The sequence below is a fragment of the Pogona vitticeps genome, chromosome 13, assembly GCF_051106095.1.
Source record: "Pogona vitticeps strain Pit_001003342236 chromosome 13, PviZW2.1, whole genome shotgun sequence".
Lineage (NCBI taxonomy): Eukaryota > Metazoa > Chordata > Lepidosauria > Squamata > Agamidae > Pogona > Pogona vitticeps.
This window is the reverse complement of record NC_135795.1, coordinates 16,615,460-16,642,367: the sequence shown is the minus strand read 5'-3', so window position 1 is coordinate 16,642,367 and position 26,908 is coordinate 16,615,460. Positions and strand designations below refer to the sequence as shown.

Sequence of the window (26,908 nt, the reverse complement as noted above, 5' to 3'; positions counted from 1 at the left end):
GATTACACAGAAAATCTCCAAACGTGATGGAGTTAATACTTTCTTAGGAAAATGCAGGATGAGTACAGCTTTATTAAAAATGCTTTTCACTCAGGCTTTGGGACAGGCAAAGCATTAGTCAAAATGGTCAAGGCCCTGGTTATTTCCCCAGGACCAACTGGAAAAGTTTTGCCTCTGGCTGCCTGTGCCAATTGCTCATTAATTCCCAGGAAGTGCCCCAGGCCATGGTTGTCAAAGTTAATCTGATTAATTTGTTTTTTTTATTAAACAAAACAAAAGAACTTGTTCCCATTACACTGAATCTTTATTCCTCTTGAGAGCTGCAAGCCCCATTGGTCTGAACTGACCATAGTATTATAGAAATCTGAGGATTTTACAGATAATTAGTCAGCATTTCCCTCACCCCACATATTCTCTGTCTTTTCTCAGTTCTGGCCTAAATTGTGGGTTATGACCTACAATCTCTGGAAGAGTCACAGCATAATGGACTCAGGCTGTTAAATAAAAGTAAGGGTGCAAAGTAGGGAGGGCAAACAGAAGAGCAAGAGAAACCAGACATCTTATAACACCTTATTCCATGCTTACAAGACTTCTGGTTTCCCTTATGCTGCAAGAGACTGACATGACCACTAGCTAGACTGCCTTTTCTACAATGGCAGTTGGATGAGTATTGTTCAACTAAATGATAGGAGCAACACCATTATTTTATGAGAGGCATTGCCATGGACAATGATGATCCTTCTCTTGTTAAGTTACTAAAACAGGGAACATTTTGTAGCCCTAGACCAGATGATGGTCCAATTGGCTAGTCACTAGAGTACTGTGTGAAAGGAAATATTTAGTTTTCATTTTCTCAAATAGTATACCATCATCTCTTGCCTCTTACAAACTGCAGCTATGCTTTTGACTCTTTTTTTCTGTCCCTTAATACTTTATTTTTATTTTCTTGTCTTACAAGTATCATTTCTTGTGGGTTTTATGCCATCAGTCATCCCGTTTATGACCTTACGTAGTTGACCTCAGAGTTGGTCTTCTGCTGACCTGAGAGTTTGTCTTTACTATCCCAGTAGGCTCTTCTGCATTTTGCTCTCTAGCCTTTTACTCTCTCTTTACTGCCCAAACAGTAATAGATGTTTCCTGTAAAAATAGCAGGACATTAAAAATGATGGTAAGTGGGTAAATCGTGAAGTGATTTGAGATGAGGTGGTGGAAAAGTTTAAACGTAATAGAAAAAGCCATAGGAACAATTGAAAAGTTTGGGAAAGAGGAAGAGAGTGTTTTGACAAAGCAGGTTGCACAGTAAAGATAAGAAGTTAAGTACAGGGCTGAAGACTATAAATGGTAAGTTAAATTCTATATGCTCTTATGAATAGGATGCAATTTCACTTGTTCATTTAGAATTTATCAAATAAAATATTTAATTTTTTAAAGAAATGTTGTTAATCTTTCCATCTTCGAAAAGAGACTCTCAGAGTGACTAATAATTGTATAGTCTTCAGTCTGGACATCATCAGAAACAGAGCATGGATGTTGATGTGAACAGTTGCATGTTAACATTAACTCAGCAATCAATTTGTTAATGTTAACCATTTTATTAACAAATCTTCAAATACTGTGTTCCATTGCACATTACTTTAACATTTAAAATCTATTAAAATTACTAAATAATTACTAAATGTGTAAGTGGTCACTATGTTAAATAACAATTATAGTATAATCAACATTAAGGGGAAAAAACTATCCAAGAGCAAGTGCTTTGAGGACAGGAACAAAAGCTGACTTGAATAAACCCATGGCCAGGATTCCTTAGTGTTCTTCCACTGGATGCTTCTGCTTCCATCAGCATCAGCAATTCATCATTCTCTTTAAAGTCCCTCCTGCACCTTGCAAGGAAGCTCTATAAGGCTAGACACTTTTAGAATAGGTTCATGATGTTATGGAGAGGTAGCAGTGGATATCAAATTACATTGTTAGTAGGAGCAGATACCTTTTTGAAAGATAGAAATAAGGAAGATGAAATATTTGTTGTAAGAAGTGCAGCACTATTCTGATGCATAAGAAGTAAATTCCTGGTTTCAAGAGGTTTATTCTGGAGAAAAGCATATATATATATATCAATTGTAATTCCATGCACACTTACCCCAGAGTAGCATCTTTATCTGGACAAAAAAATGCATGAGATGAACTGTTAATATGATAACAGAAAGGAGAAAACAAGATGGGGAAAAGGAAGTTGTTGGAGAGAGGGGGCATTTAGGAAAATTGTTCCTTCTGAGGTGTTGCCAAGTCATCCCAGTGCAAATGAAGAAAGATACACATGTTAGCCTAAACAGCTGAAGAAACAGAATCCTAGTAGGGTGAAGAGAATGACAAAGGAAGAGCTACAAATCCATAATTATTATAAATGATGATCACCAGATGAAATGGAAACAATTTGTAGGTAGCAAAAAAAACTTGTGTGTCTTATTATCCAAAGGGTTTTGAGGGCTACGCATAGGGTGTCTTACAGAGTAAAGCAGTATTATCTCAGTCAAAGACTATTACTCTCTCCTTCACTCAGCAAAATTGCATGACAATGATACTTTGTCCAGCACATCATTTCAAAACAATAGATGCACTGCCACGCTAGAAATTACTTGGATAAATTATACATGAAAAGGCTGCTTTATTTAGTATGTGGATCTAATTTGAAGGAATCTGTATGCATGGCTACAGACAGGTGCTATTTATGCAGTGTATGCCTCCCAGAAATACTAGCTGAAATGTGTGCTGTAACTAAGCCCTTGGTGCTACACAGCCATAATTTAAAGGATTTCAGATCAAAGGTAAAAAGTGCCGAAATTTTTATATCTTTATAAAAACCAGTTTTAGCTTCATGTGTCTACTCTGAGATAAGGTGAGTTCAATTTACCTTCTCAGTATATGTATATGTATATGTATATATAGCAGGGATGTGACCTGGAGGTAGAAGTAATGCAAACAAACACCATATGCTTTGAATGTACCTGTTTTTATTTTTTATTTTATTTGTATCCCGCCTATCTGGTCAATCGAGGACCACTCTAGGCGGCTAACAATCTTAAAAAATAGTACAGTAAACATGTAAATAACAATTCTAAACCATAAAACACTACATTATGATGGGAAAACACAAAACATAGCACAGTAAGGGAGAAAAAAAGGGGCCTTAAGTTATGTGATGGGAAGGCCTGCCGAAACATCCAAGTTTTTAATTGCTTCTTGAAGGTAGCCAGCAAGGGAGCCCCGCGAGTCTCAGGAGGTAAGTTGTTCCAGAGGCGGGGAGCCACCGCTGAGAAGGCCCGATTTCTTGTCTTTTCCTTCCGGGCCTCCCTCGGCGTTAGGCTCCTCAGCCTCACCTCCTGGCTCGCACGAGTGACACAGGTAGATCTTGGTGGGAGTAGGCGTTCCGCCAAGTATCGAGGCCCTAAACCGTTTAGGGCTTTATAGGTAAGCATCAACACTTTGAAGTCGATGCGGAATCGGATGGGCAGCCAATGCAATGCGGCCAGAGTGAGTGAAATGTGTTGGTATTTTTTCACACCACTGATTAATCTGGCCGCCGCATTCTGCACCACCTGTAATTTCCGTAGCAGCCTCAAAGGTAGCCCCACGTAGAGCGCATTGCAGTGGTCTAATCTCGAGATTACGAGCGCATGCACCAAGGTAGTGAGCGCCCCCGCATCAAGGTAGGACCGCAGCTGGGCTATCCGCCTGAGGTGAAAAAAGGCGGTGCAGACCACCAACGTCACCTGGAATTCCATAGTGAGCGCCGGGTCCAGATGAATCCCCAAGCTGCGGACCCCATCCTTGGCGGGAAGAGTCACCCCCCCAAAAGTGAGGGAGTTTCCCAAACCCCCAACTGTGGTGGCACCCACCCTCAGTACCTCCATCTTGTCCGGGTTCAGCCTCAGCCCGTTCTCCTGCATCCATTGCAGTACAGTCCCCAGGCAGCGCTGGAGGGACAGGATGGCATCTCCTGTGGTAGGTGGAAAAGAGATGTAGAGCTGAGTGTCATCAGCATACTGGTGACACCGGGCTCCACACCCCCTGATGACCCCACCCAGCGGCCTCATATAGATGTTGAACAGCATTGGGAAGATAATCGACCCCTGTGGAAACCTGCAATTGAGGCACCATGGGGCCGAGACCCTCTCCCTAAGCTGCACTCTCTGGGGACAGTCCTCCAAGAAGAAACAGAGCCAGGCTAGAGCCAAGTCACCTATTCCCAACTCGGAGAGCCTCCCCAGGGGGATACCATGGTCAATGGTATCGAAGGCCGCTGAGATATCGAGGAGGACCAGCAGAGACACTTTGCCCCTGTCGGCCTCCCTCAATAGGTCATCACACAGGGCAACCAATGTCGTCTCTGTCCCGTGGCGCAGCCTGAAGCCCGACTGAAATGGATCCAGGGCATCTGTTTCATCCAGGAGCGCCTGAAGCTGATCGGCCACCACCCTCTCGACAACCTTCCTTAGGAAAGAAACATTGGTGACGGGCCTATAATTGCCAATTTCGTCCGCCGCCAAACTGGGTTTCTTCCTAATGGGCCTAATGAGTGTGTCCTTGAGGGCGGATGGAAATCTGCCCTCAAGGAAAGACCCATTAATTATAGCCGTGGCCCATTCTGTTGTTAAAGGCCTGGCTGATTTGAGTAGCCAGGCCGGGCAAGGGTCCAAGGAGGAGGAGGTGGCACGACAGCGATCAAGCACCCTGGCCACAGAATCAGGCGTGACAGGCTGAAAGGAGTAAAAAATCACCGGGCAAGACAGAGCGCTGGACATCTCTGCTTGACTCACTGCATTCAAAAAGGAGAGAGATCCCGGCGGATGGCCTCCACTTTTGATTTAAAAAATGCTGCAAATTGGTCCGGCGAGAAACTAGGAGGAGGCCCATCACTCAGACCAACTCCGGATAGGTCGCGTACTATACGGAATAATTCTGCCTGCTGGTTGGACGCTTCGCTTATCCGGTTAGCGAAGTATGCTCGATTGGCAGCCTTTACCTTGGCCAGGTAAAGGTTAGTAGCGACCTTAACAGCTATCCAATTAAAATCCGTCGGGTCTTTTCTCCATTTGCGCTCTAGCCGTCTCCTGACCCGCTTCAACGCCTGGAGATGCTGGTTAAACCAGGGCGCCGGGCGGTCTCTGCAACGGAGAGAGCGTTTAGGAGCGATCATGTCTATAGCCCTAGCCGCGGTGGCGAACCAACCGTCAACCAGAGCCTCGACAGGAGCGCCAGCCAGGTCAGCCGTAACACCTCTCATGGCATCCTGGAATCCAGCCGGATCCAGTAGCCTTTGAGGGCGGACCGTGACAATAGGTCCCTGCTCCCTGCGAGGGGGGAGAGCCATTTTTTTAATTTAATAATCTCTAACATACAAAAAACCATAAAACACTAAAAAAAAAGGAAAATAGGAAAAAGACCAAAACAAGAGAAAAAAAAAACCAGACTACATATACAGGACAAAGGAGAAAAAGAAAAAAACCCTAACTAACCCCTCTATTGAAGTACCCCCACCCCCCTCTTTGGAGTCAAAGATTCCAGCCTCATTAACCCTCTATTCTCCAGGGGGAGAGCCATTTTGAGGGTGCATTTTATTAGGTGGTGGTCCGACCATGACAAGGGTACCGACTCAAGGTCAGTCACCATCGGACCACTCTCGCTCCCATTGGTGGAAAAAACCAGATCAAGTGTGTGGCCACCCACGTGGGTGGGGCCGTTGACATGTTGGGACATGTTCAAGAAGGCCATGGTCTCCAAGAACTCAAGAGCTGGCTCGGAAGTCTCTGTCCCCACATGCACATTGAAATCCCCCAAAACCAATAGCTTCGGGGAACCCAACAGTGCCGTGGAGACAAAGTCCACCAGCTCCGGTAGGGAAATGGCTGGGTCGCGGGGAGCACGGTAACCCAGCAAGATCCCAATATCATCCCTGGCCCCAATCGACACGTGAAGAGCCTCAAGACCTGGCTTTACCACTGAGGAGCGCCTAGCAACCTCCAAGCTGGATTTATAGACAATGGCTACTCCCCCCCGGCCCTCCAGTCTACCCTGGTGTTGGACAGCATAACCGGGCAGACAGATGTGTACTGGGGGGGACCCCCCTCTCCGCCAATCCATGTTTCGGTTATGCATGCCAGGTCTGCATCCTGTTCCAAGATAAGGTCATGAATTACTTGGACCTTGTTGGATTCAGACCTGGCATTCAACAACACCAGGCGTAGAGTGGAAGGCTGGCTGGTCTGGCTACCTCGATACTGGGGGTTGGTCACTGTCTCAAAACAACGGACAGCTTGTAGACATCTGCCCGCCGTTCTTCTAACACGAGCAGGGACGGAGCCAACGCCATATCTACCCCTACCCGTGATCACAGAAATGTTTTGGGGCCCCTCGCTGGGAGGGCAGGCCTTCCATTCCATGACAAGAAAGGGAGAGGAAAGAGGGGAAGAGAGGAAATATGGGAGGGGAAAAGAAAAGAAGAGGAAAAAAGAGAAAAAGAGAAAAAAAGAGGGGGGAAGGGAAAGACAAAGGTATAACCTATTCTCTTCTTTATGTGTGGATTTAAAGTGTTGCACAGCCTACTAAGATAAAAAAAAGTTGCTTAATGTCATGAAGAAAATCTGTTGTATATCATAACACTGAGATTCTGTGTTGCCAGATTGACATAGAGATAGTATTCTGCTGAATCCCTGTTTATGTTTGTTAAGCCACTTTTAATGCTACTTGGTGGTAGAAAAAGCCACATAGTAATTGTGGCGTTTACCCTGTGGCCCCTGCTTGTTTCACCCAACACAGAGCTCACATGAGTATCCCAACACACCTTTTTCCTCACTGCCACCAGTTGATCTCTTTATCAACCTAGACTTCCTATGAAAGACTCCATTCAGTATTGAACTTATAATCAGAAACAGATTTATTGATTACAAGTTGTTTTAGGAATAGTTCTTAAGCACATTCTTAAAGTTACACAAAGCTTCAGTATTTTACTTTGTGTTTAGTCGTTTAGTCGTGTCCGACTCTTCGTGACCCCATGGACCAGAGCACGCCAGGCCCTCCTGTCTTCTACTGCCTCCCGGAGTTGTGTCAGGTTCATGTTGGTTGCTTCGCAGACACTGTCCAGCCATCTCATCCTCGGTCGTCCCCTTCTCCTCTTGCCGTCACACCTTCCTAACATCAGGGTTTTTTCCAAGGACTCTTTTCTTCTCATGAGATGGCCAAAGTACTGGAGCCTCAGCTTCAGGATCTGTCCTTCCAGTGAGCACTCAGGGTTGATTTCCTTTAGAACTGATAGGTTTGTTCTCCTTGCAGTCCAGGCGACTCTCAAGAGCCTCCTCCAGCACCACAATTCAAAGGCATCAATTCTTCGGCGGTCGGCTTTCTTTATGGTCCAGCTCTCACTTCCATACATCACGACAGGAAAAACCATAGCTTTGACTATTCGGACTTTTGTTGGCAAGGTGATGTCTCTGCTTTTCAAGATGCTGTCAAGATTTGTCATCGCTTTCCTCCCAAGAAGAAGGCGTCTTTTAATTTCAGGGGTGCTGTCTCCATCTGCAGTGATCATGGAGCCCAGGAAGATAAAATTTGACACTGCCTCCATATCTTCCCCTTCTATTTCCCAGGAGGTGATGGGACCAGTGGCCATGATCTTAGTTTTTTTGATGTTGAGTTTCAGACCATTTTTTGCACTCTCCTCTTTCACTCTCATTACAAGATTCTTTAATTCCTCCTCACTTTCTGCCATCAGAGTGGTATCATCTGCATATCGGAGGTTGTTGATATTTCTTCCGGCAATCTTAATTCCGGCTTGGGTTTCTTCCAGTCCAGCCTTCCGCATGATGTATTCTGCATATAAGTTAAATAAGCTGGGGGACAATATACAGCCTTGCCGTACTCCTTTCCCAATTTTGAACCACTCAGTTGTTCCATGACCAGTTCTAACTGTTGCTTCCTGTCCCACATATAGGTTTCTCAGGAGACAGATAAAGTGGTCAGGCACTCCCATTTCTTTAAGAACTTGCCATAGTTTGTTGTGGTCCACACAGTCAAAGGCTTTCGCATAGTCAATGAAGCAGAAGTAGATATTTTTCTGGAACTCTCTGGCTTTCTCCATAATCCAACGCAAGTTAGCAATTTGGTCTCGAGTTCCTCTGCCTCTTCGGAATCCAGCTTGTACTTCTGGGAGTTCTCGGTCCACATACTGCTGAAGCCTACCTTGCAGGATTTTGAGCATAACCTTGCTAGCGTGCGAAATGAGTGCAATTGTTCGGTAGTTGGAGCATTCTTTGGCACTGCCTTTCTTTGGGATTGGGATGTAGACTGATCTTTTCCAGTCCTCTGGCCACTGTTGGGTTTTCCAAACTTGCTGGCATATTGAATGTAGCACCTTAACAGCATCATCTTTCAAGATTTTAAATAGTTCAACTGGGATGCCATCACCTCCACTGGCCTTGTTGTTAGCCAGGCTTTCTAAGGCCCACTTGACTTCACTCTCCAGGATGTCTGGCTCAAGGTCAGCAACTACATTGTCTGGGTTGTCCCGGATATCCAAATCTTTCTGATATAATTCCTCTGTGTATTCTTGCCACCTCTTCTTGACGTCTTCTGCTTCTGTTAGGTCCCTCCCATTTTTGTCTTTTATCATGTTCATCTTTGCGCAAAATGTTCCTCTAATATCTCCAATTTTCCTGAACAGCTCTCTGGTCTTTCCTTTTCTGTTATCTTCCTCTATTTCTTTGCATTGTTCATTTAAGAAGGCCCTTTTGTCTCTCCTTGCTATTCTTTGGAAGTCTGCATTCAAGTTTCTGTAACTTTCCCTATCTCCCTTGCATTTTGTTTCCCTTCTCCTCTCTGCTATTTCTAAGGCCTCGTTGGACAGCCACTTTGCTTTCTTGCATTTCCTTTTCTTTGGGATGGTTTTCGTTGCTGCCTCCTGGACAATGTTACGAGCCTCTATCCAAAGTTCTTCAGGCACTCTGTCCACCAAATCTAGTTCCTTAAATCTGTTCTTTACTTCCACTGTGTATTCATAAGGGATTTGGTTTAGATTATACCTGAGTGGCCCAGTGGTTTTTCCTACTCTCTTCAGTCTAAGCTTGAATTTTGCTATGAGAAGCTGATGATCAGAACCGCAGTCAGCTCCAGGTCTTGTTTTTGCTGACTGTATAGAGCTTCTCCATCTTTGGCTGCAGAGAATATAATCAATCTGATTTCGATATTGCCCATCTGGTGATTTCCATGTATAGAGTCGCCTCTTGTGTTGTTGGAAAAGAGTGTTTGTGATGACCAGCTTATTCTCTTGACAAAACTCTATTAGCCTTTGTCCTGCTTCGTTCTGAACTCCAAGGCCAAACTTCCCTGTTGTTCCTTTTATCTCTTGGCTCCCTACGTTAGCATTCCAGTCCCCTAGAATGAGAAGAACATCTTTCTTTGGTGTCAGTTCTAGAAGGTGTTGTAAATCTTCATAGAATTGTTCAATTTCAGTCTCCTCAGCAATGCTGGTTGGTGCATAAACTTGGATTATTGTGATGTTGAATGGTCTGCCTTGGATTCGTATTGACATCATTCTATCATTTTTGAGATTGTATCCCATTACAGCTTTTCCCACTCTTTTGTTGACTATGAGGGCTACTCCATTCCTTCTACGGGATTCTTGCCCACAGTAGTAGATATGATAATCATCTGAGCTGAATTCGCCCATTCCTGTCCATTTTAGTTCACTGATGCCCAGGATGTCGATGTTTATTCTTGCCATCTCCTGTTTGACCACCTCCAGCTTCCCAACGTTCATAGATCTTACATTCCAGGTTCCTATGCAGTATTTTTCTTTACAGCATTGGACTTTCCTTTCACTTCCAGGCACGTCCACAGCTGAGCGTCCTTTCTGCTTTGGCCCAACCACTTCATTAGCTCTGGAGCTACTTGTACTTGTCCTCCACTCTTCCTCAGTAGCATGTTGGACGCCTTCCGACCTGAGGGGCCCATCTTCCAGCGTCATATCTTTTAGCCTTTTGTTTCTGATCATGGGGTGTTCTTGGCAAAGATACTGGAGTGGCTTGCCATTTCCTACTCCAGGTGGATTGCGTTTAGTCAGAACTCTCCACTATGTCCTGTCCGTCTTGGGTGTCCCTGCACGGCATAGCCCATAGCTTCTCTGAGTTACTCAAGCCCCTTCGCCACGACAAGGCAGCAATCCATGAAGGTTACTTTAACCTATCTTAATTAATACAGGTCACGCTTTGACTAAACACTCCCAAAACATTCTCTCTGCCTCAAACCCCAAAAACTTTCTTCTTAAAGCTCTGTCTCTGACTGAACCGACTAGACTCTGACTCACCCTTCTCGTTTCTCTGGCTCCGCCTCTCGACAGCTCTCATTGGTACATGCCAATAATCTTCTACCTGAGCCAAAGCACGGTGATTGCTACAGTAATGTTTTAATTTTGTCCCTGAACATCAAATGCTTTAGCTGTTACCGTTCTAGGGACCTGAGAGAGGCCTCATAAGGCCCCATTCAATGCAAATCTGTCAGTCAGTTAGCACGTTTATAAGAATTGACAAAATTCACATTTCTTCAATCCATATGTGAAGTGGATATAATAATCCTTCATTATTAGCATATTTCAGAATTTTGCAGTACAGTTCTATGGGGGAAAATGCTTACATTATTCCTATAGAATGCAACCAAAAGTATTGTGTGCAGGCTTGAATATATGTGTAGTTGTAACAAAAATACCTGAGGCAATGTTTTAACTATAAATTTTGCTCTGACGTGTGACAATATCCTAGAGTTGGAATATTTTTTGTATTTTTCACTTTTCTTGAACATATTTTCCATTTTTAAAAGTGGTGTCATCATTAGAGTTACCTAGGGATCCATTTTATAACATTTTATTAGGTAAAGGTAAAGGTTCCCCTTGACATTTAGTCCAGTTGTGTCCAACTCTAGCGGGTGGTGCTCATCCCCGTCTCCAAGCCGTAGAGCCAGCATTTGTCCGGAGACAGTTTCTGTGGTCACGTGGCCAGAGCGACTAGACACAGAACGCCATGACCTTCCCACCAAGGTGGTACTTATTTATTGCATTTACATGTTTTCGAACTGCTGGGTTGGCAGGAGCTGGGACAAGTGACGAGTGTGCACTCTGTCGTGTGGATTCGATCTTACGACTGCAGGACTTCTGACCTTGCAGCACAGAGGCTTCTGCCATTTAACCTGCAGTGCCAACACATCCCTACATTTTATTACTACATCTCTAAATGGAACAGAAAATAAATTTAATTTTAAAATGGCTTCTGCTTCATGCAGGGAATTGGCATCATTTGCAAGTTACACAATCCAAATTAGAAGTTCATCTTGGTGTTTGTTGTGGAAACTGTCACAGAAAAAAACCTATGTTTTTGATAGTATATCTGGTGAACAGCACTTCCTATGTTGATAGAATTCCAAAGATAAAGAATGTTCTCTTTATACAACCACATTTTTAGAAGTGAGGGGTCTATTATTACCATAACCTACTGTGTGCACGTGCATCATAATACACTTATTGCTATTCATGAGACGTTTTGTCTAGGGTGAATCTTTTGCTCTCTGCAAAGCTACTAAACTTTAATAGACCCACCCTCTCTTTTTCAAGTTTGGTTCAGTTACTGTTATTTTTATACTTGCATTGTAAGCTAAAAACCAGTAACCAGCCAAGGGAGTGGAATCAAAAAATGTTGATGTGACAGCTAGCTTGAGTAATCAATAAGAAACAAAGGCTCTTATATAGGTATTTTTAAAGGTAAGATGTATTAAACTGTTGGAGATGATAGCAAACACTGCATATGAAGTTTATTTGAAGACCTGGTAGTAACTGAAGCCAATTAGCTGTGGCTTTTGGGAATGCAGGTGAATGTTGATTCTTGGCTAACTAAAATAGGTGATTGGACTCTTTAACCATCCATGCTGATGCTGAATGCTGCAGCCATATTAGGGATATACAGTGGCTGCAGAAACTATCAAGGGTGTCAGGCAGAGACAAATGAGGTGAATAAAAGTCAAGCAAGGTAGTGAGGAATATTCTGGGTTCTGTTATGGCTAGTTCTATTGGGGCCAGAAGGAGGTTGTTTAAAAGCTATTAAAGTGACTAACCAAGAAACGCCAATGTACTGTTAGGCGATAACCTTCTGTTTCCCCAAATTACCTCTTGCAAACCCATGCTTCTTGCTGCTTTTGTGGCTAGAATGATTTATTGTTTTAATAAATATGCTCACTTTCATTTTCCCTTAGACCTGAGGTCCTGTGACTTTTCATTAAGAGGCCAGAATCGTTGCTCTGAGTTGCCCGCTAACAATAATACAGTCTCACTTTGTTCAGGGGGCTTTAGAAGCCAGGATTTTGTTTACTATAATAGGCATGTGTACATGGGGAATGTGAGAGGCTGACACATATAATCCAAACAATCTAGAACATCTACACCATAGCAGATGGGAGAATGCCTTTCCTACCATGCCAATCAGAAACTTCCAAAACAGAAATTTTCCCACCATTTCAAAATTGATAAATGTTTGCTAGTTTGTAAATCTTGTCCCCCATCATCCTTCTCTGCCACAAAATACTGAAGACTCTGAAATGCATTGCCAAAATTATTCAGTGTGGATTTAAGTCTAGCTTGTCATGAACATGAAACATGTGGAATTACAATATATCCTGGAATTGCAGTTTAAGCAATTGTTGTTGTCTAGTGGTTTGGTCTGGGTGCTGCCAAGTAGCTGAACCATGCATGCCAACCAAAAGCTGTTGAACATTGGTCAAATTATAAGAGCAGGCTGAAAACAAAGAGGGTTATCTTGATGATCTCTTCTAAGAAGAAGTGGTTCAAACTGAAGAAATGTGGTGGAGCTTTATAGCAGGCAGGAGTACGAAATCTCCAAAGTCAGGTGGATGCTGGATTTCAGGGATGGTGTTCAAGACAAACATGCTGCGGTGCCACTTTTCTGACCAGCAGTCCTAGTGAAGCTGGAAGCAGAATATTAATACTTTATATACAGGGCTTTTGGTTCAAACGCCTGGCTTCATGTCGCTGGGTCACTGTGGCTAAAAAGATTTAAAATGAATAAATGTCAATAAAGAACAAATAGTAATGGAAGTATGTAACTTTGGCAGCTGAAATGAAGAATCTCTATCATGACTTTTTGTTAGTAACCTGAAATTCTATTGTGATACTAAATTAAATAGATGAATGTGTGAGTTAGCCTTATCAAAAAAAAAAAAAAGTCAGTATATTTAGGGATATTGTGCCAGAATCTATTCTGAGTATGTGACAGTGCAAGATGATTTTGAGACTCTTGTCTTTAAAAAAAAGAAGCAGCAGCACAAGCTTGTGAGTTACTGTTTTGTAAGTCTTGTGACACAAACCATAGTTTTGATGGAAGTTCTCCACCATTATCACTGAAACACCTGATTGCATATTTTTTACACACAGTCCTGACTGCGAACACTCATAGATTAAACAAGACAGCTCTGTTTCTCATTTTACTTCATCTTTGCTGTTTTGGCTCCTGGGGCCATCAGCAGTATATTGCCAAAGATTTAGTGGCAAAGTGAAAAATTGGAGCAGATGAAGAATCTCAGGACAGTGCCTCAAGATGCAAGTTATAGGGGGAAAAATGGAACGGGTGGTGTGGGAGCCCTGGGACATTGCTAATAATTTACATGCTGGGAGATCAAAGTTTATTGTTGTTGTTCTGGTGTCTATTTGCAAGAGGTTAATACTATACCCACTTAAAACATTTTCTAAGTAGCTTCTCTGTGGATTGTAGGTAAGCAAAAAACTCATCCCAGTGCTGTGATATTAACAGCAGTATTAAGCCTCAGGGCTACAGCAAACTAATGGCATTTTCTGATATAACAAATTGGACAAATGATACATTGCGGTAGCTCTTTAATATCTGTGAAATGCTTTAGGAAAACTTTATCCTGCCTCTAGTGTGACCCATGCAAAATTTCTGGATGTCAAATTTCATGATTTCTGAGATGTATGTTTTATTTATACATGCTTTTATCTCAAAGAAATGTTTAGGAATAACGTCCATGGAAGATGATATCATTCATTTATTTCTTCCTTTTGTGTTTAGAAAGTTCACAAAGCGGCTAACTTGGAATAAAAGATAGTAAAGCTGATAAGTACAGTACTACAAAGTGATTGTGATTCCACCACCAGCAGCGCTGGCAGACGTGGCCCTATTCAGATTGAAAGCAGGATACAAGAAATCCGAAATATGTCATGTGTCCCATTGGAGCAGTGATAACATCATTATTGGAATAAACACGTATGTGTTCTGACCATCAATGAGCTTGTAAAAAACATCCCCCCTTTTTTTCAAGAACATGAGCTGTTTGAACAGGTGGCAAACATTTGTTACATGTTTTTCAGATCATTGACTAAGGAGTCCAGTCCATTGGCCACAATGGCAGCTCCTTGCTGGAGAGACCTGGGAAATAAGCCCAGTGTTTATCCCAATGCATACTGAAGTCCTAGCATATTGAGGACCTGCTGGAACTTTTCTGTGGCTGAAAGTAGTCCTCCAGCTGCATTGCTCAGAGCAGATGGAGACCTTTAACTGTAACTGGGACTAGGCAATCTCTCTGCCATGTTTGCACTCTCCAATGCCGATATGATCATTTGCTTGATTAGCAAATCCACATGATGTGACTGTGAAATCAGTTCCAAATTGGTTCTCTTGGTTGGGTTTCTCCAAGGTCGATTTCAGTTCTGCCAAATGAAAACGATTTCCATTGTGTCACGGAGGGAAGCCTGCACCACAGTGGTACTTCAAATCATAGTATTCAGTTTCATTAGGCAGAGGATATACCCTTTGACAGTAAACATGTGCAGAGTAGTCTCTGGTTTTGTATTTGATGGGTCCAGATAAATTCAGTGCAACTTTTCACACAGTATATGCGGTCAGGAACCTTGGAGGTCCATACCTTATGTTTGCCTGCGCTATTTGTGCCCATGTAGATGTACTGTAGGAGTTTGAGGAGAAAATGGGTGCAACTGAAAATATATGCATTCATCATAATGCTTCAGCTAACTGGCACTAAACATTAAAGAAGTTGTAACCATAATATTCTAGATGTGGATAACATTAACAATTGTTTTGATACAAGTGTAATAGTAGTAGGATACAGGAGCCAGTATGGTGTAGTAGTGGATAGAATGTCATACGAGTGTTGTTGTACTAGAACTCAAGAGACCTGGGCTCAAAATCTGGTCAGCCATGGAAACTAACTATGGTGGTAGGCAGTGGTAAGTTACACCTTGGGCATTTCATACTCCTTGAAAACTTTCCTTATCACTTGTGTGTCTATATACAGAAATGCCATGCTAATTATCTGGGATGACTTTAGGTGGAGAAGAGCTGGATAAGCGGTTTTCCTTGGTAGGGGGAATCTGAGAGATATTTACAAGGAAAAGATACATGGGTGCTTTCCTGACTATTTTCTTCCTATTCATATGGGCATGTTATTATCAAACTATTTTGATTAGACAAAATATTTAATTAACATTTTCCCCATCTGAGTCTATTGTGCAGTCTGTTAATCTATCACGAAGATGCGGTAGATTCAATTAAGAACATAGTTTTCATTAGGCAAAACTGGTTACATGACACACACAGTTGTTTTGTAGTATGAATATTGATGTGCATCCAAATCATGCTCCTCTTTTTGCATTTGATCTTGCAGACAAGATGATCATAACATTGGCAGAAATGTGAGGCTTATTAAGATTTCAGTATGCGAGGATCCTCTACTATGCTTTGACTTGCCAGGAGCGCAGATAATTTGCTGGGAAGGCTACATGAAAATGAGCAGTTGTTTTAAATGCATAATAGAAGTAAGACAATGGTCTCTGCAACTTTGTGTTTATGGATATGAAGGCTGGCATCCAAAAAGTAGTTGCATGCCTATTGAAACTACGTCAAGAGACCAAGAAATAGACAAGGGTTTGCAAAGACCATTTTAAACAGTCCTGGCAGAAATTAGGTTTGTAGGTCTCAGACATGCTGCATGACACTATCTTGTGGTAAGCATTGACATAAGATTTGGCTAAGCCTAAGGGTATGTAGATTTGTTTCATGCATAAGAAAAGTGCATTCTTCTCCCTTCCCACTCCCTTTCTGATCAATAAGTCAGAGCAATACCATGCAAGGATCCTTTTTTTTCTTACTAATAAGGCAGCCAAATATCTTGGTATACTTAGACTAGTAATGGGTATCCAGGATTTCAGCCAAAGATCATTCCCATCACCTATTTCTTTTTTCTTGCTTTTTTAAAAATTAGAACTTCCATAAATTCTTACACCACTTTGAGCAATGAATATCATTTGCGAGATGTTTGCGCAGATTAAAAGAAAACGGTTTTCTTATGTTGTTGCTGTACACTTGGACTATTCTGCAATTTTGCGGTTGCTTTTTATTGTGTGGCTTTCTTGACTGGTTATAAATTCAGTACTTTCTGATGAATTTCATTATACTACTAATCATGTCTGTATTAGAAAAGCTAGCAGATGATTAAATTGCAGAACTATTGAAATGAATACATCTAATTCCTTAGTCTTAACCTTACCCAAATGTGCATGTACTATGGATTGAGTATATGCTTCAGCAAGCGAGGGTCTATTACTTTCTTGTTCCTTAATAGGTTTTCTCCCCCTCAATCCCATTAGAAAATAGCTTTCATCTTTTACTACCCCACGTGTGTTGTCTTGCTCCATTGTGGCAGGAAATATGCTAAAGAAAATTGCAAAATTGAGCATGTGTTAAGCCGTCAGTCACGGCAGTAATCACTAGGCAACCTTTTGTAAAATAAAATAAAATAAAATAAAAATTAATCCCCTGTCCCATGGTTGCTTCCTGCAGCCCACTTCTACATAGAGGAAGCACTGGGACTACTTCGGCTTAGCTTTGCATGCTTACCTTTTCCTATGAACTTCTGTTCTTCTCTGCTAATAGGAAATTATTGTGTGGAATGGACAGAGAAGTGGTTCTCTAGGTGGCAGGGAATAAACATGATACAGATTCCGTGAGTGTCTTCTGTTCAAATGGTTCACTGTTTTTTTCTCAAGGAACCTCCTTGAGTTATAGTACCAATCCAGAGCATGAATTTTCTCTTTTGAAATAAGCTGTGCTATCTGGGGAAGATGTACTCCCAAACACAAATCTCCACACCTCTACTAGGAATGCAGAGAATGTATTATTATGCAAAATAGTCCTCAAGGAAATTTCTCTCTCTTCCTACATGGTTTCTTTAAAACTCATTAAAACGTGGTCAAAACCTTGTCTGATATTTGTAATTTATTGCATTAACCTTTTTCTATAAAACACAACCTCTTTAACCCAAGATCAAGCAAAAGACTACAGTTCAGATATGGTTTCTGCATATATAATAATATTTGTTTTAGTGAAATGTAATTTACAATAAAATGCTTTTTATAGGTTGTGTTAATGCATGAAGATTACAGAATTCTACAGTGTGCAATAAAATCTCCCTAGTTATATTTCTTACATGAAATTCCAAATGGTTCATAGATTTATGGAACTCTTATTCCTATAGAAGATGGAAATTCTGAAAAAAGAAACAGTCACAATTCTTGTTCTTTTTACTATCAGTTTGCATATTTTATTCTGCTTATTCTCAAAGGACTTTTAAAATATCCATCATGTATAAAATCTCAGAATTCTGCTAATTTATGATACACATATATACACACACCGGAGGATTGTAAAATAGTGGGTAAATGAATATTTTGTTATACTGTCATTGCAATGCAATGTTAAAATATTATTGTATCTTTTAATATAAAATACTTTCATTATTTTTGTCTATAACATAGCTATTACATAAGGTAGGATCAGTGAAGTGGAATATGCAAAGCTATTGCATGGATATCCGAATCTTTATTAATGAACCATAAATTGACAAGGACTAGGGAAATTTTAAATGAGAGGTTTTTATGTAGCTTTGCATTACCATGGTGATATGACAGCATATGCAGATTTGAAAGTTTTATATTTCATACTCTGTTATTATATTTAGCTGATATAGGAAAGGTGTGTATAGGTGATGGAATATGGTGAAGGAATCAGGGGAGATGCACCCAGAAAGGTAGTTTAATCTAATAATTCATTTTCCATTATCTTCTATTTCTTTTCAACAACATTGATATGGTAAAAGGAAAGATACGTTAAGTTCCACTGTGGATCACTTATGCCTGAGTGGACATCTGACTAAGGTTTCTATTTGTGGTAGTTCTGTGGATTTGTGCTTAATGTAGTCCTGATGATGTTGATCAAGTCAATTCTGACTTACGGCAATTCTTTTCAGGGTTTTCCAGGTAGAGTATAGTCAGAAGTGGCTTACCATTCCCTCATTCTGGAACTGTTCAGCTTACCCAAGGCCACACGGGCTGGCTCTAGTTACAAGCAGCACAGTCAGGAATCGAACTCCCAGCATGTGGCTCCATAGCCAGATACCTCAACTATATTGCATGTTTTTTTTCCAGAACTTTTTCACTGAGGATTGTGTTGATGTCTGGGATTGTCTTGTGTTTTTCTCTGTGATTATCCTTGCTTGTCAGTTCCTATATTACCATCTTGCATTGAAGAATTTCTACTTCTCTGTTGCATAAAACCAAGATCAATAAATTCAGGTATTCATTTATTTTATTTTAAATATTTTAACCCCACCGTTGTCCTTAAAAAGGACCAAAGGCAGTTTACACTATTAAAAGACAGTATTTAAAGCAATAACAGTTAGAATGCAAATATAAAAAGTGTCAAATAACATGTTAGAAGACAAAAGCAATATAAACGTCAAATTCAATGAAGTAAGATACAACAGTCCATTTAAAACTCCATTCAGGCAGCCAGTCACTCAGGGAAAGCTGGCCAGAAGATAAATGTCTTGTTTCTTGCAGAAGGACAGTAAAGATGGGGCCAGTCTGGCTTCCTGTGAGAGCCCCCTTTGTTTAACTTTCTACGTTCTTTCATATTACTTTGTTTTGTTAAAAGTTTACTCTCCCATTACATTGCAAGTCTATATAAAGGTGTTTTTAATTGACCCTAAATAACTAGACAGTATATTTTCTAGTTCGCAACTTACTGAGGAGTTGTATAATAGTTATTTGCTTATACTCCTGTTTTTCTTACATATTACACCAATTCTTTCTCCTAAATATTAGAAGCAGCATAGATAGAGCTGGAAGGTGGTTTGTCATTCAGTCACCAGCCAAGTTCAGAGACAGAATGATCCACAAAGGCTCTCTGTAAGGAAATGTGGTTTGATTTCAGTGAAGAAATTGATGTGCGTCAAAAATTAGAGAGCAAGTCTTTCAGAAAAAGGAGGATAAAGATAGTGGGGATTAAAATTATACTGGTGCCTGTATGCAGTGCTGCTATGTTATGACTCAGAGCAGTTTGGTAAAATTACCTAAAAAGGTGAGCTGAGATGAAGGACATCCTCTTTTTCCTCTTCGGGCACATTCACACCAGGGCAGTGGCAATGCAGTGTTTCAAATGTTTTATAGCACCAAAACATCAATAATCACTTATATCTCTAAAAGCCATTTTGAAGCACTTATCTTTTCTAGAGCATCTCCCAAGGTGGTTTTGAGTGAGCTGTCAGGTTTTGTTTTGTTTTGTTTTTGTTTTTTTGTGGGGATTGGTTGGTTTTAAATATAAAGCTCTGTATGTTTAGTGTGGTTTATTTGTATGCTTAAAATAGCTATTCCAGGAGGCCCAGATATCCAAACAGGCATTTAGATCATCAGGTCAATACCGGTGGAAAGAAACTGTCTGGATGATGCTGGTTAACTGAAGGTGCCCTCTGTGGCTCTTTGTGAAAGTTTCCTCCACCCTCCCCACTTGTGGGATTTCATTCCACAATAATAAGAAGCAATGCCATTGTACGTGGCATAATAACCTACTGCAAATGTGTCTAGGAGGTTCTCTCAGTAGAGTGGTTTTCAGTTTGTCATTTTACTGTGTCTTCATAGATCGGAAAGGAAGCCAAAAGTAGATGCCAAATTGTTTGTGGGGAGGGTTGCCTTCCTTCACTAAATCATTTGATCTCCATATAACTCAACCCCTAAACCTTATTCATTATTTTTAGGCTGTGATTTCAATTAAGCTTCATCTGGCTTTTCCTTCTCACATTCTTGTCTCCTTTCCATCTCTTCTTAATGTAATTAGTGTCCAAGACAGCTCATCTGCTGTAGTTAATGCTTTGAATTAATCCCTTTCTCTTCTGCTCCCTCCATTTCCTTATGTTGATTTGGCTCATGGTATGTTTTCTCAGCTCTCTGAAGGTTTCTCAGTTCGTTCCTTGTTCCAAAATATTTTGCGATGTTTCTTGTGACAGAGTTCATTAAAGTGAAGAAAGTTAAAAGGACAATAAATATGGATACAGATAAGATGTGAGGGCCTATCAGAGAGGAAACACTCCTCAGTGTAAGATAATGTTTACACTTTTGCTACTCAAGTTGTCTTAGATCTAAGGAATAGAGTTACGTCTTCTTTATAAAACCAATTTAATTTCTTTAGCTATTTATAAAACCAATTTTATAAAACTTGAAAGCATAACATTTGAAAAAACCAGTACAGCACATGCATGGCAACATCTTTCAAGAATAATTTGATTATGTTTTTTTGTTGTGCATTTGTGGCACATAATTCGACATGATAAAATGTTGCCACTCCAAAAGAATGACTATTGTCTATTGGGTAATTAAAAGCTAAATAGAATGCTAAGAATAAATTCATGCAGTTCCTGGTCTTATTTGATTGTTTGTTTGCTTTAATTTTTATAGCTTTGAGCCACTTAGGATTGTTGTTGTTTTTTGTCCTTCCAAATGAAGTTACCATGAAACAGAATTCAGAATTAGTCTTATGACAGACTAGCTGATAGGGAATGCTTGTTTAACTGTCATGTCTTTCCATGTTAATCTTCCATTCCCTTAGTAATAATTCCTCACATTACTGCAATGGGATTTTTCCTGATGTGGGAATAGTGAAATATGACTTGTGACACACATGGGTTTGCTTAGATTGCAACAAGAGTATACTAAATAAATAGAGTTAAAGCTGATGGTAAAGTAACCAGAAGTGATATCTTGATATGATTAAGTTTTCAAATAAAAATGACATGGATTAGAGTAGCTAGAAAGATTGGTAGTTCTGACTTGCTAGCCATGATTTAATTTATTATCCTTGGCCATATCTGGGAATCCTCTCAGTGTTTAATGTGACAATGAATTAAAATTCATGGTTTCAGGAGTTTAGCTTCTCTGTGTTGTGTACCTATATAAAATTCACTGTTTACTAATGTTTAAACCTAAAAGGCTCATATATGTACATGTCATAAGATTATTTCAAGAAATTAATGTTTCTAAACACAGTTTTCTGAAGAGCAGGACAGTACAGTAGTTGGCATACAGATGGAAATAACAGGAGCCTAAGGAAGGAAAAGAGAATTGAGAAAAACACAGAATCTCTACTGTGTTCATCAGTTTTATTTTATCTGTCACTGTCTATTAGCTGAGCCTGAAAAGGACAGTCCTGCTAATAGAGAGCTCATTTCTGTAATTTTGTGAAACATAACCTTAAAAGAAGTTATAACAAACTTTAAAATGACTCCTCTCACTCAGAGAAATATGGTTTATCAATGCAACAAATAAAAGAATAAATAAAGTGAAATGAAATAGTAGCAGCCCAGAATATGGAGATTGATTCTGCACTTCTGTGATGAATGTGCATGCACACATGTGCCCGTGCACATATGCACACAAGCTTGAAATATAAACTGCCGTGACCACTGTTTGATTAATCTCTTGTTATGTGTCTCCTTCTGGTGCTTAACAGGTGGTGTGACATGAAGGAATGGATATTTTGTGAGCATTACCATCAGCCTGTAGTGCTGCTAGAATAGCAAGAATGCAAGAGAGCAGTCTGATCTGGAAACATATTGATGGCAGTTATAATTTGTACATCTAGATCCCACAACTGCAGTCTTGATCTTTTATATAAATAGCTTAGCTGTAGGTGTTCAGCAACAGTGTTCCAAACAACCCTTAATTGAGCATTTAACATAAAAGATGAGGAGAACAGGAGAGTGCCATCATCAAGATAGTTCTGAGAAATTGATTCTTTTTGAAATAAAACAAAAAGCTTTTAAAACATTAAATCTCCTGACTTCCTGATGATTTATCTATCTTCCTTCTCGTTTCTTTTGTTCTTGTTTTTCATCACTACCCTTCCAAGCTATGTGCTGAATACTTGGAAATATAGGAAGACAGGAAAGCGAGTATTCTTAAATAGAGGAAGGTCAGAAATTTAGAGGAATTGTACCTTTAAGAAATGTTGTTTGTGCACTGGTAGCACAAACTTTCAAGTTCTTCACAATTCTGTCAGATGTGAAGGACAAAACCAGAGGATGGAGACAACAGAAAAACCTTGTGTGTGTGAGAAAAAAACAACCCATGGTGAGTCTGCGTTCAAGATCTTGTAGCTACAGAAACACACAACGTGGCCAGAACAGCCACTGGATTCATTGTACCTTCATGCCTGACAAAGCATTTGGAAGAACTGGAAAAGGTATTACTCAACTCTGCATTTTCTTCTTACTATGTTAACTCATATTCATTGCAGACTTCGCAAACACAAAAATGACAATATCTGATCAGTGTTTCGGCATTGCCATACTCTGTCCTATGCAGGTCCTCAAGTTAACCCACATCATCTCTATGGCCTAACCACATGCACATTACCAGTAAGAAAGATGGAAATGGGGAAATGGAAGGCTGGTCAGATCCTCAGCTAATTCTCAAATCAGTGTCACTGCTTCAGACAGCAAGAATACTTTGTACCATTCTTAGTTATTCTGAATGAAGCAATTTGCCTAAAATACACCCCCCACCTTTCACAACAGGGGTCATTCTCTAAGCATGTCTATACTTTCCAAGATTTGTATGTCATTGACCCCATACCATTGATTCCATTGGCTAATGTTTATTTTTTTCATCTAGTTATTTGCATTTGTAATTATCAGGCATGTTAGCAATTGCGGCATTCTGTTGTGTCTGTCATCAATTTTTCTTCCTCTCAGATCACCATTAGAAATCAGCACAGTTGTTTTTCATTTCTTCTTTGTCACTAGTAGTTTTTGTGTTGTGTGTGCGTACATAAACATTACATACATGTAAGTGAGCATAAATGTGCAATGAAAACAATCAAAAGGCTGATAGACATTTGGAATCATTAAAATTTTGAAATGCATGGCTATGAATAACATGTGAAACAAGTCAAGATACAATGGATATTACAATCACAAATCCCTAGGTATGTGATTGTTTTAATGGGGAAAGTGGATCTATTAAAACTTCCTGCCTAGAAATTGCCGCCCATGATGCATAAGCAACATATTCAATAGTGGCCTGTTCATTGCTCAAGTTGTTACTGGCAGGGGGCTTGACATTTGAAATTCTGGAGTCATTAAATGTACCTATTGCTATTAATGTCCAGCCTCCCAAGGCAAATGGATTTATTCCTGAAAAACTGGCCACCTAATAATGGCAATTCACTACTTTTCTTCCCTTACATGCATTGTGTCTTGTTGAGGTGGCTGCTCCCATAGAGCACTAATGAGGCAGTGAGAATTGTAGTTATAGCTTTTTATTTTTGATAACGTTTTGAAAAATTATTGACTGTGCCAGACAAGTAAGAGATTACAGGAAAGCTTTTGAGAATTTTCAGCTTCTTAGTCACTGCATAGGCAGTGCTTTGACTGGACGCTACTCTCCACCTGTTAGCTGGAACAAGGATCAAGGAAAATCCCAAGGCCTGTCTGGCTGTACATGAAACCAGGCTGAGTCCATTGTTAGGAGTCAGCCATGAATGGGATCTACATTGAAACCCTGGAAGTGAATCTGTGGATTGACATATTTAAGATATTTTCAACTAGAAATCTCTGATCACATCATTAGTCATCCAGATATTTGTCTGATATCACTTAGCAGTCCCCATCACATCTGTCTGCACAGAACTCTATTTCAGCTGGAAACTGCAACAAAATCTAAAAGTGTTGTTAAACAGATACCTATCTTATCTGATTCAGCCACTTTTGAGCACTATTTGTAATGAAAAATGTGTGATATAAACGTAATAAAGAAACAGAACTTAAGATAGATCAGAGAATCTAGGATCCATTGTGGACATCTTGCCATATACAATTATTTTTGGTCTGTTTTGCCTGGGATTGTCTTTGTGCCTTCAGGAGTTACTGCTGTTCAAGCCATTTGTCCAGGTGGGTCCTGTGAATATTGAAAAGGTAGTTTTATAGGGTTTTGTACAGCAGCAGCTCCCAACTTGCACCAGAACGCACAGCCAGAGATTGAACTGGAACCTTTTGCATGCAGTGCATGTGTTCTGCTGCTGAGTTGTGGCCCTAATCTTATGTATCTTGTTGCATCTACTTTCTCCCCAGCATATCTTTATTCTAGTCCCTTTCATTAGAAAGGTTTCCCTTAGCCCAGTTGAAATGGGATATGCACCAGCAGAAGGAGGCAAGAGCTTAGTGAGGATCAGGCTCCAAATAGTTTTGTGGAAGGCTCACTTGTATAAAACTCTGTAGGCATCAGCCACTGCTGCCAAGCTATTATTACTTAGGTTCCTGTATCATTCTCAGACTTTACAGCTATTGAAAATGTTTCAAAAGCATGAGCTTCCTAAAAGGGCAGAATGCAAATCTGAAAAAACGAATAAAAACTTCTTATAAGCCTTTAATCTAAAACTTAGTGGGGAGGAGGTACTGTATATAGGATCAGAAAGTAGAGACAGTGACAAGTTCATTGTTGGTTTTTTTTTTTACTTTTGTTCATGAGAATTTCATAGAATTTCTTCCTGAATTGTTTTGAGAAATAATCTGACACTCTACACAATTTACAAAGAACCTGATCTATTACACTATAGAAATACGTGCTTTATGTTTTTGACAAATTTTGCATACCGTCTTCTGTTATCAAGGAACTTGGTTACCACCTCCATTTAAGGGTAGCCTTAATGCTATTTTGATTCTAGAACAGTGGTTCCCACCTTGGGTGTCCCAAGTGTTCTTAGATTACAGTTCCCAGAAACCTTGGCCAGCACAGCTGATGAGAAGACTTCTGGGAATTATAGTCTAAGAACACCAGGGTTACCCAAAGTTGGGAACCATTGCTCTAGAAAATACCATGTGCCTGAATAGGATAGATCAAGCAGAACTGTGAGGACTCAAAGATCCATTAATGACTTCGGTGTCCTTAAGCTGGATACAGTTTTATTGCATTTACTTCTTGTGGTTTATACATGTTTTACAAAGAAGCATGAAAACTCCAGAAGAAGTTTCCTGTCTTGCAACTTCTTTACTTGAAGCCACCAGAAAGATACCTGTTTGAGCAGGTCATGGAGAGCTCAGGAGTGTTCATACTTCTCACAGAATCTGTAACAGGTTTCTTGTGTGTAGCAAATTACACTCAGCTGCAACCAATAAATTTAAGATTCCCTCTGCTCCTGCAGTACTAGATGTATTGCATCATGTTTCTGCCACCCTCTCAAACAGTTGTTTGGCAGGCTTGTGGGGGAAGAAGGAGTCATAGTTCATGATTGTAGCACAGCCATTGTGCAGAGCAGTTGTGGGATGAACTGGTGCTTGTGTGATCAAAAAGGAGAAGGAAGGGCAGCGTTCAAACACCTAAGTGGGCCTCTCTGAAAATCTCCAAGGCTGCATGTAGCAATGCAAGTAAGCCATATGTTCCAGCCATGTGGTCTAAATTCTAGACTGTGGATTATCCCCCACTCCTGATATAAGCAGAAAGGGTGGGCTCCTTATTATAGGGTAGGTACTGAATTTATATTTTAACATTCTTCTGCATGGAATATACAGAAGGTATTCATTTCTGGATTTGTTTATTTCAAGATGATTGGAAGAATATTTCAGATAAGTAGTATAAAAAGAGGATGGGTATTTTGTTATTGCACTCTTTTCTGTTTTATTCAGGATTTGATGTATTAGTAGTAGTACACAGACATGGGAAAATCATATGTACTTTTTAATTCTATGTTGTAATGGTATGAGTGTCAGATGGAATCAGACTTGGTTTTTTAGGTCAGAGAGGCAGAAAGACATTGTTTAAAACTTATCTGTGTCTGCTGAACAGTAACTTGGTAAAGAGTGTTCACACTATAAATAATATCATCAGTTCTTTTGTAACGGTGGGGGGGACATTTAATTTTTCAAAATTAGTGTTTTATGATGTATTGGCTGAAATTCTGCTGCTTAGTACTAATTTGCAACTAGAGTAAGTCAGCTCCTCCATTTGCTCCATTGATTCAGTGGGCCTAATCTAGTTGTGATTTAGCAACAGCATTTCAGCCTTTTTATCACATTACAGAACAATTTGCTGATTTTGCTCTTATACCATTGTAGTTGACTATGCTGAGTGTGTCTGTTTTACTTTATTTTGATTTGTTTTTAATGAACTAGATAGTTAGTCCATCTGCTGATCTCTCTGAGAAGCAGTTTCAGAATTTAGTTTAAAAGTGTTGGAAGGATTCTTGTATAATCCGGAGACTGTAGTTGAACATTTGTCTTTGTCTGTGCAGCATCATTGATTTCCTGTGCTACAACTCACAGTTTGAGATCTTCAGAGTTTGTCAAGATAATACCGTTTCCCCTAAAATAAGACCTAACCTGAAAATAAGGCCTAGTATGATTTTTCAGGATGCTCGTAATGTAAGCCCTACCAGAAAAATAAGCCCCAGTTAAGTGAAACCCCACCTTCCACCATTGTGCAGCATTGTGCAGCAACCAGAAG

At 40.2% G+C, this 26,908-nt stretch overlaps 1 protein-coding gene across 6 annotated transcripts in view; it reads left to right on the top strand.

The window, feature by feature from the left end:
* Positions 1–26,908, top strand: part of SDK1 (sidekick cell adhesion molecule 1) — a 574,835-nt gene that overhangs the window by 286,880 nt on the left and 261,047 nt on the right. The window contains exon 1 of one of the 6 annotated variants that reach the window (XM_020802392.3): positions 10,256–25,833. The exons of the other annotated variants lie outside the window; for them this stretch is intronic. The gene's annotated coding sequence lies outside the window, so the exon portion shown is untranslated. Of the gene's footprint in view, positions 1–10,255; positions 25,834–26,908 lie in introns of those variants that run through there. 6 annotated transcript variants of the gene reach the window in all.